This window comes from Bison bison, unplaced genomic scaffold (genome assembly GCF_000754665.1).
Source record: "Bison bison bison isolate TAMUID 2011002044 unplaced genomic scaffold, Bison_UMD1.0 scf7180017864228, whole genome shotgun sequence".
In the NCBI taxonomy this organism is placed as follows: Eukaryota; Metazoa; Chordata; class Mammalia; order Artiodactyla; family Bovidae; genus Bison; species Bison bison.
In genome coordinates, this window is record NW_011494800.1 from 6,842,049 (window position 1) to 6,857,895 (window position 15,847).

The window sequence follows — 15,847 nt, forward strand, 5'->3', positions numbered from 1 at the left end:
TTAAACATCTCAGGATTTCCTTGCAGCAGATGTTTGCTGAGATATGAGAGGCATTTCTTTAAAAAGTTAGAGACTAATGGAAGCTAATGTTTAGAATGTCTCTTTCTCCTGAGTCTGTCTATGAAACTACAGTGAAACTTTATTAAATAACAACCTTGTAAAATGTAGTGTTAAATTATTTACATAGAGACTGGACCAAAGCTGGGGTTTACAATATCAACGTATAATTATAAAAATTATTAGTAAATCAAAATCTCCAGGGGAATGCTTAAACAAATCAATGGAAGGGGTGACTCGCATTCATCCCCTCTGAGTCTCATCTTTGGAGAACATACTCAGGTTTCTATATATCTAGAGGCACAGGAGGGTTATATGAAAAAATCAAGTGAAAGAATAAGCTTTTAAACAGATCATGCAGGTTGAGTGGGTTGTTCAATATTAAATGGCTTTTCAAATTGCAAGACAAGGATGAAGACTTTGTCAGTTTCTTCTGAGTGACATGTTGACAGATATTAGGGCTATGATAGCTCAGTGGAGGACAAAGATTTTATATGCCTGCAATAAGGACGTTAACGAATTTGACAGTAGACAGCAGCTTGTACAAACTACTGTGCTGATACCATTCTCTGTTCAAAGATGACAAGTGTCATGATAATGATGAAAATCAACCAACGAGGGTGAAATCAATCAGCTTAGAAAGGATACTGAAAATAGAATACAGATGGGGGTTTCTGTGCATTTGAGATCTTTAAAATGACTAATATTTCAGATGCAGTCACTAGCAGTCCAGTGCCTTTTCTTCATCCCTCATTCTCTATTCTCTTACCCAGCCAAGATAAATCTGAAAACCTACAAGCTGCATTTGGTAAAAGTGTATCTTTTAGATGACAGTAGAGAATGTTCCAGAAATACATCATTATGGAGAATTAAAGGCCAGGCAAGGGCTATGAGTTAAGTTTAGAAAATTTTCTGTGACTAAACATAAACATCATGTATGTTTCTATTGCTTCCCAGGTGGCTTAGTGAGAATGTAGGAGACGTGAGTTTGATCCCTGGGTCAGGACAATCCCCTGGAGAAGGAAATGGTAACCCATTCTAGCATTCTTGCCTGGAAAAGCCCATGGACAGAGGAGCCTGGCAGGCTACAGTCCATGGGGTCGCAAAACATCAGACATGACTCAGGGACTAAGCAACAACAGATATGCATTTTGTGTTAATTATACACCAGGTACTTTGTTAAATCTAGAGTTAGATGAGATAGACAATATCACTGTCTTCCTAAAGTTTGCATTCAAGTGGTTGAGATAGAAAATTACTCAAATAAACAAACAAGTTAACAAATACTCACATAAATTTTGTTATGAAGGAAATAAGATGGTGAGCCAGAGTAACTGAGGGAGGTTATGGACAATAGATGACCACGGAATGCCTCTCAGAAGAGGCGACATTTGAGCCAAAACCTAAAGTTTGAAAATTATCAAGTGAAGAGATGGGATGCTGGAACGAGTGAGGGGCAGTGAATGTTCTAGACAGAGGGAAGGGAAAATTCAAAGGCCAAGAGGTGGGAAAGGATTAGAAGAATTGAAAGAAGGCCAGCGTGGCTAAAGAAGAATGACCAAGAGGGAGAAGGATGTGAGAGGGTGTTGACAAGAAAGGGAAAAGCCAGTTCGTGCAGAACCTTTAAACTAAAAAAATCATTGTAAGGTTCATTGGAAACTGGGAGTTGGAGGAATGACCATCTTGATGTTGACAGAGGTTTGGATGGAGATAGAAAGAAGTAAATGCAGGTGAGATCGAATTTGGAGATAAGAAAAACAAGACTTGTTTATGGATTGATATTGAGGAGGAGCATTTGGAAGAATCAAAGATGCGTCTTAGGTCTTTGGCCTGAGTTACTGAAATGGCAAATGAACAGAAGAAAAACAGGTGTGGGAATATAGGATCAGACGTACCCCACCATATGTATCACACCATATAACTTACATACAGAGTATATCAGGAGTATCACACCATAACTCATGTACAGAGGTTGGCGAAAAGTTTTCTATATTATAATCCTTGGGATTCTTAACCACACAGTCAAGTAAAATACAGAACTATATATATAAGAGAAATGCTCAGCAACAGGAATTAGAACTCCAAGTCTATGTTTTACCGCTTATTATGCAACCATGAACATTATGAATCATCTACTCTTGCTTTCCACTGATCACAGCAATGCCTTCTAGGGTTGGTGAAAATTTTCATTCTGTTTTTTTTCTGTAAGATGTTATGGAAAAACTCAAACAACCATTTTGGCCAACCCGTAATATATCCAGCACTCACACACACTACTCCAGAAGCAGCCACTCCATTTCAGGAAAGCCCCAATTGTTAAAAATTTCTTTTTAATGTTGACTCAATACTCAGTGCAACTATACACACCAGGATTAACCTCTCAACCACACAGCTGTCCCTGGTACTCTCTCTCTTGCTTCTGGTATCTGAATTTGATCCTAGTTATAACCATGCTCATACTTATACCAAAGAGTCAAAACCCTAATTTTTGTCATTGTGAAGTGAAGTAAAAGTCATTCAGTTGTATCCGACTTTTGAGACCCCATGGACTATACAGTCCATGGAATTCTCCAGGCCAGAATACTGGCGTGGGTAGCCTTTCCTTTCTCCAGGGGATCTTCCCAACCCAGGGATCAAATCCAGGTCTTCCGCATTGCAGGCAGATTCTTTACCAACTTGTGAAACATTTTTAGTTGCCTTAAACATTTTGATATTCAATAATTATAAATCGTCAATCTATTGACATATACATACTGCTATGAGAACCTACTATATAGCAAAAGGGAAGAAAATGTACAATCTGTTTGTCGGACATTTATTTGTTGTCGTTGAGTCGCTCAGTCATGTCTGACTCTTTTGCAACCTCATGGACTATAGCTTGCCAGGCTCTTCTGTTCATGGGATTTCCCAGACAAGAACACTAGAGTGGGTGGCCATTTCCTTCTCCAGAGGATCTTCCCCACCTAAGGATCAAACCCATGTCTTCTGCATTGGCAGGAAGATTCTTTACCACTGGGCTTCCCTGGTGGCTCAGTTGGTAAAGAATCCACCTGTAATGCAGGAGACCCAGATGTGGACAATATTGTGGATTGCTTGGGGGTTCGTAGGGAAAAAAGGTCACTGTAATCATTTTCTTGTCTTTTGATTTATAGTTAGTGAAGCTAAAATATACAACTGAGCAAAATAATTTAATTTCCACTTGCCCACTGATTTTCCTTTGTTTCCACCTGTCATTTTCTCATCTCTTCTCCTAATTCTTTTTTTTTTTTTTACTATCATTTCATTGGGGTTTGGGAAGCAGTAAAGTTAAATTCGTGCTGTTCAGTGTCAGGATAAAGCAGAAATCTAACAATATAATTGTGCACTTTGTCTTCTTCTCCCACATTAGTTATCCAAAAATGTGGTTATGCTCCATTGTTCAATTTAAGACTTTCAAAGATAAATTTTACCAAAATTATTTTTTAAGAAAATTGAATAGCAGGAAAAGCTAAAGCAATGTAGAGGAATTAGATGGTCTCTAGGCTGGTCCGGGTGTGACTTATTCATGGTCACCTAGTTTTTCAAATAACCATGAAGTGATACAAAGTGACTGTTAACAGAAAAGAGAGAGTGCTATTATGGGTTGTTTATTATTGTTGCAAAATAATACATAGGAGCTCTGAGACACAGAGGTAGTTACATTGTAGTCACACAAAGGGAACTTGAGCTCATGTCTCTTTCAATGAAAGGACTAACATTTTGGCAGTTAAGGGTTTCTGTTGGCTTGCTGCTACCTGAATTTAAAACTCAGCTTCAGCATATCTTCAATGACAGTTTTGAACACAACTGGTGAAATCTACCACGGTGTGCAACTGTTTTCCATAAGAGCAGTATTTACTAGAAACAATTGCCTATAATATATTCACATCTTAGGAGTAATCGCATAATGGTATATCTAATGACATCTCAAGGATAAATTCTCCTTGAAATACAGTTTCTTTTGAAAAACAGAATAAGAAGGACAGGAAGGTATAAGAAGGATTTGGGGGTCCCAGGTCATTGCCTTAGAAGCAAATCTGGTATGCATTAAGCAAATGTTATCTACTCTGAATATTAAATGATAATTCATGTCAAGGTAGAGAGATTGCAGATGGCTAGTCTGCTTACATTTCAGACTGCCTTCTTGGTAACGTAAATATCACCAAGAACATCATGAACCACCTCACAAAATATTCAGAGTGAAATGAGAGAAAATGTGTAAAAAGGCAATAGTTATCAATGGACACAGACTATTCTTCAGATAACTCTACAAAAGGGAAGTCGTGAAAAAATTGCAGCCTCTCCTGAATCAATGAGCTGCATCATATTCCTTGTTCCTTTCTTCCTCTTTCACCTTTGCCACCACCAGACCTTCCCATGTGTGACCCTAGAATGCTTTCCATCTCCACACTCTCCTCACATCTGAGCTCTTCTCTCCCTTCAAGCTTAAGCCCGCTGGTCACCCCTTAAGAAGAGTCTTCACTGGCCAGCTCTCCAATGAGGTCTCCCACAGCCCCTTTCTATCCCATCTCTCTTGTTATTATGTCACAGTAGCTGCATCAATCTGCAATAGTGTTGTTAATACTGTGCTTGGGTTTCTTTTTTGTTTGTTTGCTGTCTTTTTATAACTTTATTATTTTTTCATTGGAGGATAATTGCTTTACAATGTTGTGTAAGTTTCTGTACAACAACGTGAATCAGCTATAAGTACACGTATATCCCCTCCCCCTTGAGCCTCCCTCCCACCACCCCCTCCATCCCACTCTTCTAGGTCATCACAGAGCATGGAGCTGAGGTTCACCTGAGTTAGGTTCACTCGTTCAATATCTGTCTCCCCAGTGGGATATAGGTCCCGTGAAGGTAGAGCCACATCAATTTTATTCACCACTGGAATTTATTCACCACCACCATAGTGGTGCCTTATGCAATGTCAGCACACAGTTATCAGTCAATAAATATTTTAAGAATGAATAAATGAATGACCCAGTTTAAGCAAAACACATACATTGAATGGGTTGCCTCATCATTGCTGCTGGGAAAAAAAAAAAAAAAACAGCTTGAGAATCTGACCCTCTGGCAGGACCTCTTAGTCTTACCATCCAGTACAATGAAGAAGAGAAAACAAAGGTAAACCTACCATACTGACACTTTCCCAGCACTGGATGCATTCACCAGTTTCTAAAGGTCACTGCCATCAAGTTACTCACAATGCACCGGCTACCAAGGAAGCCTGGCAGGGATGGGAGAGGCAGAGATGGGGTGGGCACAGGGGGATCTAAACATTCATGTCACAGCAGTTTGAAACCATGAGTTCTGAAACCAATGAGCTCTTCTACCAACTGGGTTCCTCTTTGAACAGGCTTGAATTAACCTGCTCTGGAAAAAAAAAATTAGAAGTATTCTTTTTCTGGGGACAGAAAGATGTAAATGCAGGGGTCTGGCAGTGGGAGAGAGGGAGGAAAAGAGGTTGATAAACAGGGACCAAAAAAAAAAAAAAATGTTGGCAGCCAAAAAAGGTGCTGTATATTAGCTACTATGATCTAAAATGGCCCAGCAGAGATTGGCGCAACATCTGCCCTGCTCATTTCCTGTGTGTCTACATATTCATGCCCAGCTCTCTGAATTCTCTGGAGGCACTTGAGTACACAGGAAGATGAGTTCCAATGAGTTGCAGCCTCCTGCTTTGCTGAAAGGATATGAAAAGAAAGCTTGCCTCCTTGATTCAACTTCAGCCTCAGCATTTTTGAGCTTTTACTAACCAAAGCAGATTTTAGGTACATGGGAAAGAAGAAACGAAAGATAAAGCAAATATAGAAGTTAGATGGATGTACACTCACTACCTGACTCAATGGACATGAGTTTGAGCAAACTCTGGAAGATAGTGAAGGGCAGAGAAGCCTCGTGTGTTGCAGTTCATGGGGTCTCAGAGTTGGACACGATTGAGCAGCTGAACAACAGCAACAACACTCGCTGAATGATAGAAAACATGACAAGGGCCCTCGACACAGAGGACTTGGGTTCCAGATCCTGCTCCACCTCTTACTAGCCGTGTGGGCTGGTCACTTACCTGCACTGAAGCTCAGTGTCTTCATCTGTAAAATAAGCAGAAACATGGTGCTCTGAGAATTAGCTAATATCCATGAAATTATGGGCAGGGGATAAGTAATAAATGATACAGTGTTTGTTATTTAGAATAATTCAAGCATCCATCAAGCTTTTTTCCTTCGTATCAAGTTAGGAATTTGTCCACATTTGGAAAACTATATCAGCTCTGCCCTTAACCTTGACCTTGATCAAGTCACAGATTTTTGTTTCTGAACAATACACTAAGTCCAATGAGCCACTTCCACATCTTCAAGCTTTTCTTTGAGTGTTAGTCACTCAGTCGTGTCCGACTCTGCAACCCCGTGGACTATAGCCTACCAAGCTCCTCTGTCCATGGAATTCTCCAGGCAAGAATACTGGAGTGGATAGCCATTCCCAAGGGATCTTCCCAATTCAGAGATTGAACTCAGGTGTCCTGCATTGCAGGCAAATTCTTTACCATCTGAGCCACCAGGGAAGCCCAGGCTTCTCTTTATGAAACTTTATATAACTGTATATAACTTTTCCTTCTGTCTCATCAGTCGTACACCATTCCTTTCCTCAAGTCTCACCTTTTCTTCTCTGGAAATCCACCTTGTCTTCCAAGGTTGAGTTCAAAAGCCAATGTTTCTGTCAAGCTTTGCTGGAAGCTCCCAGTCATATTCGATCTCCTTTTCTTCTGCACTCATTTCTCCATTTATGCATGCATTCCATAACCAATTATTAAGAACCTGCTAGATACCAGGGGATTTGATAGATGCCTAAGATAAAAGGGTAGATGCCTAGACATTAAGATGAATAAGACACAGTCCCTAGACCTCGTCTAGTGAGGAGGACTGAGAACTGGGCAGATGAATGCATTGGAGTGTGATGCAAGTAACAAAGGTGTGCACATGGCCCTCGGAGCCCATGAGAGAAACTCTTCTCCAACAGCAGTTACTTATACCTCTGGTTCCCCTGCAATGGTAAGGAATCTGCTTGCAATGCAGGAGACCCGGGTTTGATTCCTGGGTTAAGGGGATCCCCTGGAGAATGAAATGGCAAACCACTCCAATATTCTTGCCCAGAGAATTCCATGGACAGAGAAGCCTGGTGGGCTACAGTCCATTGGGTCATAATATGAACATGACTGAGCAACCAACACTCACTCACTGGCTCACACTCCCTTTGAGTTTCTTTGTCTCATAGCTTATCAGTAACATAACTGTCCTCCTCGTTACATCATGAATTCCTTGAGGCCAGATGCTGTCTTATTTGTCTTTGTATGCCTGCAGCATCTTTCACAATATGTTGCAAGTAGTAGGTGTCCAATAAATTTATTCTGAATGTATTATCAATATGTGGATGAAATGAAGCCATCAGCAATGAGCACTTGCAAGTGTCTTGGTCTGCCTTGAAAGATCCATATTCTGAGAAAAGAAATACACACAGAGTACATTATTAGAAGAAGTAGAGAGTATTAAAGTCAAGCAGCTGGAGTTCAAATGCCTATATTAGTCTTCAATAACTGTTTACATTAGGCAACTTCCTTCACCAGACTGTATCTCAATTCCTTTATCTGTTAAATGGAAGTGATGAGAATAGTATCTACCACCGAGAGTTGCTATAAGAATTAGAGGAATTAGTGAAGTGAAAGTCACTCAGTCATGTCTGTCTCTTTGTGACCCCATGGACTATACAGTCCATGGAATTCTCCAGGCCAGAATACTGGAGTGAGCAGTCTTTCCCTTCTCCAGGGGACCTTTCCAACCCAGGGATCGAATCCAGGTCTCCCACATTGCAGATGGATTCTTTGCCAGATTCTCTACCAGAGCCACAAGGGAAGCAATCTACTCATTAAAAGCACTTAGAAAGTGTCTCAATGGTAGCTCTCAATAACCATTAGCTGTCATTCTTCTCCTAAACAGATTCAAAGACCTTCACTCCTGTAGAACATGGACTACTCAAGGCTGATCAAAAATCTGAATTCCACAGATAAAACATTTAGTTTCAAACTTTTGCACTTCTTGCATGTCTATTGGTAATGCTAGTCTCCTAAAAATCCCAAAACTGCTGGTTTATAACATTTACAATACTCCTTAACTTTTTTTTTAACCACACAAGAAAGTATGATGCCATCTTGGCATTCGAAATGTCCAATTTGAAATGATCAACTCTATTCATTGACTAACATCAATGTGAAAAGCCTTTCATAAAAATAACAAACAAATATTCCCATTTATGATGTTGCTGTTATGTTGTCATGTACTTTACATATATTATCTCCAATTCTTAGAACAATATGAAAATAGATGCTACTAGATCCATTTTATAGATGATAAAATTGAGGCTCAGGAGGGTCAGGATCTTCACCCAAAGGTTCCACTATTACAATTAGTTTGGCACACGCTAGTGCTATCTTAGGGCTTCCCTAGTGCTCAGATGGTAAAGAGTCTGCCTGCAATGCAGGAGATCCAGGTTTTATCACCCTAGTCTTTTCACTCTTTACATTAGGCCTCTAATTAGCTTTAGTTTACTCTTGGCTTCATTATCCTCCATCTGCTTTTTCAGCACCATTAGAAGGATGAAATTTCCAGACAGAAGTAGGAATGGTTGAATATAAATTTGAGCATTGAAAATACTTTGCCATATAATTTCAATAATTTCATGTGATTCAAGGTGGAAACAAGGTTCCAAGTCCCCCGATGCCACTTGTACTTTCCAGACAATTCTATAGCAACGTTGACTGACATGTGGCTACCAATTTGACTTTCTGAGATTGGTAGCCAGGGCCTCTGTTTGCCAGTTTCAATATTTAATAGCCATTAAAGCTAGTTTATCCTTTTTCATATATTTAAACTCTTTTTGCATGCAAAACCCATTAGCTTTTATTCTGTCCACTACAGAATTTACAGACAGCTGGTCATTGCCGTCTTTACAATTATCCTTCAAATGGTCTAAGGCAGAATTGTCCAAGAGAAATATTGGGTTGGCCAAAAAGATCATTCAGGTTTTTCTGTAAGACAGTAAGAAAAACCAGAATGAACTTTTTGGCTAACCAAATAGAACACAAGCCACACCTGTAATTTTTAGTGTCTGGGTCTCCTGCACTGGCTGCCACTGAGCCACCAGGAAGCCCACTTGATATCTTATGGGGACATTATTCAATCTATTATAAATAGATTAAAATATATCATAAATAATATATTTTAGTTGATCCAATAGATCTATTTCCATTTCAATATGTAATCAACATTTAATACTAAATCTTCCAAATCTGGTGTTTGTGTGTACATATTTTTATATTTACAATACAGCTCAATTAGATTTAGCCACACCTTAACTGTTCAGAAGCCACATGTGGTCATTATATGGGATGGTAGAGTAAGGAATGCTTCAATTTTCTCATCAAACAGTTTCTTTCCTTGCTCAGAAGCAAAGAATCGTCAACCAGTTTCCTCAATAAAGGTGTCTGTATTCAATTTTTTTTCTTTTTATCACCATAAGTATGATTCCTATCTTTCTGCTTCATAGGATTGATGTGAAGATTAAATTATGAAAGCTTTTTTAGAAAATGTAAACCACTATATAGTCCTTTAAAAGCCACCCAACTATGTTGCCAAAGTCTCTTGGTCAGTATCTCATGGTCATTCATGCTCATCACTTGGTCATAACTGAGAACTACAACAAAACAGCAAAAGTAAAGGAGTGAGCCATTCTGCAGACTAGAGTGGGAAGCTTGAGCAGTACAGCTGGTTGTGGATAAAGAAACAGGAGGGACATAGAATCAGTGTCTAGAGAAACATCAGAAAGCAGTGAGTCAATTTCAGCACAGAAAATATGGTTTTATTCACTCGCTCAGCAAACGTACTCTGTCCTAGGCAGAGTGCTAGGTGCTAGCGATGCAATGGTGAAAGGAAAAAAAGATACAGTCCTCGCCCCCTTGCAGTGTAGAGTCTAGAGAGGAGGCAAAAATCAATGAAATGGGAAAACTGCGACTGTGATCTTTTCTACCAAGAAGCAGAACATGATTCTCTGAGAGGGAGCTTTTGACCTTTGTCAGGGGGGTCAGAGACGATTTCCTTAAGGAAATGATGATTAAGCTGAGACGTGAAGCATAAATAAGAATTAATTCAGTGAAGAGGAGAGGAAAAGACATTGCAGGCAAAAGAAACTCAAGAGCAGTGTCCCTTGTGTGAAAGGAATCATGATGAGATGAGGGATGAAAGCCAGCATGTTTAGGGTTCAGAAAACAAGCTGGGGGACCAGGCACAAGATGAAACCCAAGCGGTAGGAGGGGATGCAGTTATGTGAGCGTGGATGAGAGTTTCATCTTTTCCCTACAGTAAATAGTAATTCACTGACAAGTTTTGTGCCTTGAAAAGATCATTCTGCTGGAGTGTGAGGAATGGATTGCTGGGGGCACAAGGGTAGATACAGGCTGGAGAAGGGACAAGAAGTCTGGGCAGTATGGCACGCTGGAAAGTACAGAATAGTCCTTGCATCACTGTATTCTTTCATATCTCACATCTAATCCTTTAGGAAAAAATCCTTTTGGCTGAATCCAAATGAATCCTTTTATCACTTCTAATAGAAAACTATTATCCAAGATTCCATAATTTCTCCTCTGGATTAAATCAATTATCTTGTTTGGTCTCCATGCTGCCAATATGGACCCTATAGTTTATTATTCTACACAGAGAAGCCAAGGGGATTCTCCTAAAATGGAAGTCAAACCATGTCACTGGCAAGTTCAACACCCATCTTGCTCAGAATGAAAGCCAATGTGTTTATAGGAGGCGCTTCCTGATCTGGCCCCCAAATATGACCTCATCTCTTACCACTTGCCCCTTGGTCATATGGTCAACTTGGTCTTCTTTAAACAAACCAAGCATCAGCCTCACTCAGAGCCTTGGAACTTGCTATACCATCTGCCTGGAACATTCTTTCCTTAGACACTCAAGCTTCCTTAGATCAAGTCACCGTTTTTATCTCCATTTAGCCCCTTATCATTTGAGTCCCCCAATTAAAACCACAGCTCTACATTTTATACCAAAGAAGGTGAGGGCGCAAACTGCAGAGGTACCTGGAAGGAAGGCACTCCAAGCTTCAGGAATCACAAATATCAAACCCTGAGGCAGGAGCTCGAAGAACAAGGAAGCCAACCAGGTGGAGGAGTGTTGGTTGAAGGTAGGGTGGGAAGGGCCGGCTGTGCTCAAAGTAACAAAGACAAGTTCACGTGGAACTTGCACGTACACCTTTGTGAGGATGTTGCTTTCACTCTGAGATGAGAAGTCATTGCAGGGTTCAGAGCAGAGGTGTGATGTGAGCTGATGTATTTTAATAGGTAGGTTCTGGATACTATATTGAAAATTGACTGGGGGAAGGGGAAGGTGGGATAAATTGGGGATTAGGATTGACATATATACACTGCCAGGGGCTTCCCTGATAGCTCAGTTGGTAAAGAATCTGCTTGCAATGCAGGAGACCCTGGATCGATTCCTGGGTCCGGAAGACCTGCTGAAGAAGGGATAAGACACCCACTCCAGTATTCTTGGACTTCCCCTGTGGCTCAGCTGGTAAAGAAGATGTCCGCAATTCGGGAGACCTGGGTTAGATCCCTGGGTTGGGAAGATCCCCTGGCGAAGGGAAAGGCTACCCATTCCAGTATTCTGGCCTGGAGAATTCCATGGACCATAGTATAGTCCATGGGGCTGCGAAGAGTTGGACATGATTGAGAGACTTTCACTTCACTATACGCACTGCCATTTGTAAAACAGATAGTAGGAAGCTGCTGTATGACACGGAGCTCAGCTCGGTGCTCCATGATGACCTAGATGGGTGTGATGAGGGTGAGGAGGCTCAAGAGGGAGGGGATATATGTATACGTATAGCTGGTTCACTTGGTTGTACAGCAAAAACTAATACAACATTGTAAAGCAATTCTACCTCAATAAAAATTTAATTAATTAAAAAGAAAGAGAGATATGTAAACTTAAGACTGGTTCACATTTTTGTACAGCAGAAACCAACACAGCATTGTAAAGAAATTGTCTTTCAATTTAAAAAAAGCCCCATTTTAAAAAGAAGAAAGTTGACTTGTAGGAGCAAGGGTAGAAGGGGGAGTTGAGTTGTGAAACTCTTAACAAACCAGCTAAGACATGTTGGCAGCTTGTACAAAGCTCACAGCAGTGGAGGTGGTGAGAAGTGTTCAGAGTCTGGATGTATTTTGAAGGTAGAGCCAACGGAATTGGCTGAAAGACCAAGGGTGTGGTGTGAGAGAAAGAAATTGAGATCAGGGGTCGGAGCAGTTGGAAAGGAGGGCAGTCATTCACTGGGAACAGCAGCCCACTTGTGATGCTGGCTTCAAATGACCATTTGATGTCCAAGTGGAGACATCAGAGAGGCTGCAGCATGCATTCGGGGGAGGGGTCTGGGCTGGATATATACGTCTGGGAGGCATCAGTGTATAGGTGGGCTTCCTGATTCGCCTGCAATGGAGGAGACCTCGGTTCGATTCCTGGGTTAGGAAGATCCCCTGGAAAAGTAAATGGCAACCCACTCCAGTATTCTTGCCTGGAGAATCCCATGGACAGAGGAGCCTGGAAGGCTACAGTCCATGGGGTATTTTCAGCCTTGAGCTTGGGTGAGTCACCAAGGGAATGGTAGCTGCTAGCCATTGAAGTGAAGTGAAGCAAAAGTTGCTAAGTCATGTCTGACTCTTTGTGACCCCATGGACCATACAGTCCATGGAATTCTCCAGGCCAGAATACTTGAGTGGTTAGCCTTTCCTTTCTCCAGGGGATCTTTCCAACCCAGGGACTGAACCCAGGTTTCCCACATTGCAGGCGTATTCTTTGCCAGCTGAGCCACAAGGGAAGCCCAAGAACACTGGAATGGGTAGACTAACCCTTCTCCAGTGGATCTTCCCCACCCAGGAATTCAACTGGGGTCTTCTGCATTGCAGGCAGATTCTTTACCAACTGAGATATCAGGGAAGTCCAGCCATTAAAGGGATCTTCTATCAAATCTTCTATAAATGGAGTGGGTTCACACTTTAAACACACTGAGAAAATGGTTGTTCTGGGCTGCAACCTACTAAATGGGAAGGAGCTTCCCACAGCCAGGTGAAAGGAACGAAGTAATGTGGGTAGACAGTTGTTCCAAGGGTCTGAACTACTGCTCACGGGCACCAGTGCTCTAGTTAACCTCACAGAGAACAAGCAGCCAGAAGAGTTCCCAGGCCCAGCTCCCTGTTGTTATAAAAGACTCCAGTCTCCTCGAGGACCAAAGTCCTGACATGAGTTACAATGTTGAGGTCACCCTGGGATGATTTATTGTTCTGGGCACAGTTTTATAGCTACACTTCCTCCCACCACATCACCTTCACTTTTATACTCAGCTCTAGCAATTTGTAAAAGCTCCTGGGTCATAATAATTATAATGATTATCCCAATTCTCTGACCACAGCCAAAAGGACAAGCTGATGTAAACCCAAAGAGGATTTCCTCCACTGCTGGTCCCAGGGCAGAGAAGACGGCAGGTCTGATGCCCATGGTGTCCATTTCTCACCCCGACTTTACTGCTGGCTTAGTCCTCCAGGAAGGTCTGACCTGGATCATGAAAACGGAAGTCAGAGCACCCTGTTGGTGGGAGGAGGGAGATGATAAAACACAGGGATGTATTGAATGGAGAAGGGTTTCTAACACATCAAGTACATACATGTTAGTGCAACTGTTCTTTCCATTGCCACCCCTGCTTCTCCACTTCCACCAACATTGTCATCACTGTCACCATCACTAAATAAGGGTTTTACGGCAGCACACCCAAAATCCTAAGCCACACCATTTCCCCTGTTTCCTCCTCTCCCACCACCCCTACAGCCCTACTTAGAGTTCCAGTCTAAATAAATCCCCCTACTGGGCACACACCCTGAAAAAAACTATCATGCCAAAAAAGACACTTGTAGCCCAATGTTCATTGCAGCACTATTTACAGTAGGCAGGACATGGAAGCAACCTAAACGTCCAGTGACAGATGAATGGAAAAAGGAGATGTGGCACATATATACATTGGGATATTAGCCATAAAATGAAACGAAATTGGGTCACTTGTAGAGATGTGAATGGACCTGGATTCTGTCATACAGAGTGAAATAAGTCAGAAAGAAAAAACAAATATCATATATGAAAGTATATATGTGGAATCTAGAATACGGAACAGATGAGTCGATTTGCAGGGCAGTGATAGAGATGCAAATGTAGAGAAAGGACATGTGGACACAGTGAGGGAAGAGGAGGGTAGGACAAATCGGAAGATTGCCATGGACATATACACACTACCATGTATAAAATAGATAGCTAGTTGGGAAGCTCCTGTATGGCACAGGGACTCAGCTCGGTGCTCTGTGATGACCTACGGGGTGGTATGGGGGAGCTCAAGAGGGAGGGGATATGTGTATAGATGCGGCTGATTCACTTTGATGTACAGCAGAAACTAACACAGCACTGTACAGCAATCAGCCTTCAATTAGAAAAGGCAGTGTAAGTAATAACAATAACAAGTGAGCAGTCAAAGCCATACCTTGAGCGACCAAAGTTAGGAACCCAGTCCTGTCTGCACATTTTGCCTCTCCCTTGCCTTCCTGCCCCATCTCCTGGCAGTTTATAAAGTGGTACTCCTTATTAATCTATGACTCAGGTGTGCTAGCTAATGGCATAATTTTCCTTTTTGATTGTGCTGGCTAAAAATCTCAGGTTAACTGAATCCCAGAGGTTTTGAACTGAAAGCTGCATCTTGAGCACCCCAGGCACAGAGTAGGAGGGACTCAAATAAACAGCCAGGGATGACAACGAGATGCCATTTCCATTGGCACCATGAAAGACTTGATGGAATTTTTGTATATATAAAGCAATTTATTCAATTAATTCATTAAAAAAATATGTTATGCCCACCAGCTTTGTTCTAAGAATATAGCTCATGTATGAGTGAAGTGATTGTCAATGAACTGAAGATACAATGATGAGCAAAATAGATGTTTTCCCTGCATTCATGAAACACAGAATAGTGACAGAGAAAGATAGTAAGCAAATGAATACCTCCATAATATGCACATATATTATGTGACATGGAGGGAAAGACACAGTGCTATAAATGAAGATAATGTGACACATCTTTCAGTTTGGATATTTTGGGGAAATAAGATCATGAACAGTTCTCTAAAGAAATGTCAGTTAAGCTCAAATATGAGCAGATAATAGCCAAGGAAAGAGAAGTGCCTGATACGAGACAGGGTCCTTCTCACAGAGAGGACAGGAGGTGCAGAGGCGCTGGGGCAAGAAAGAGAAGCTGGAAAAGACTGGTGACAAAACTAAAGTGGAAAAAAAAAAAAAAAAACTAAAGTGGAAAAGTGGTTGCCAGGGGTTGGGGGCCAGAGGGTCAGCTGCAAAGAGGCATAGTCTTAGAGAGATGGAAATATTCTGTGTTTTTTTAATAATTTTACCATATTTACTTATTTAGTTTGGCTGTATTGGGTCTTCCTTGTGGCCTGAGGGCTCAGTAGCTGCAGCACACAGGCTTAGTTGTGGCTTATGGAATCTTAGTTGCCCGGTCAGGGATCAAACCTGGGTCCCTTGCATTGGGAGCTCAGAGTCTTAACCACTGGACCATCAGGGAAGTCCTCGAAATATAACTTGATTGAAGTGATTGT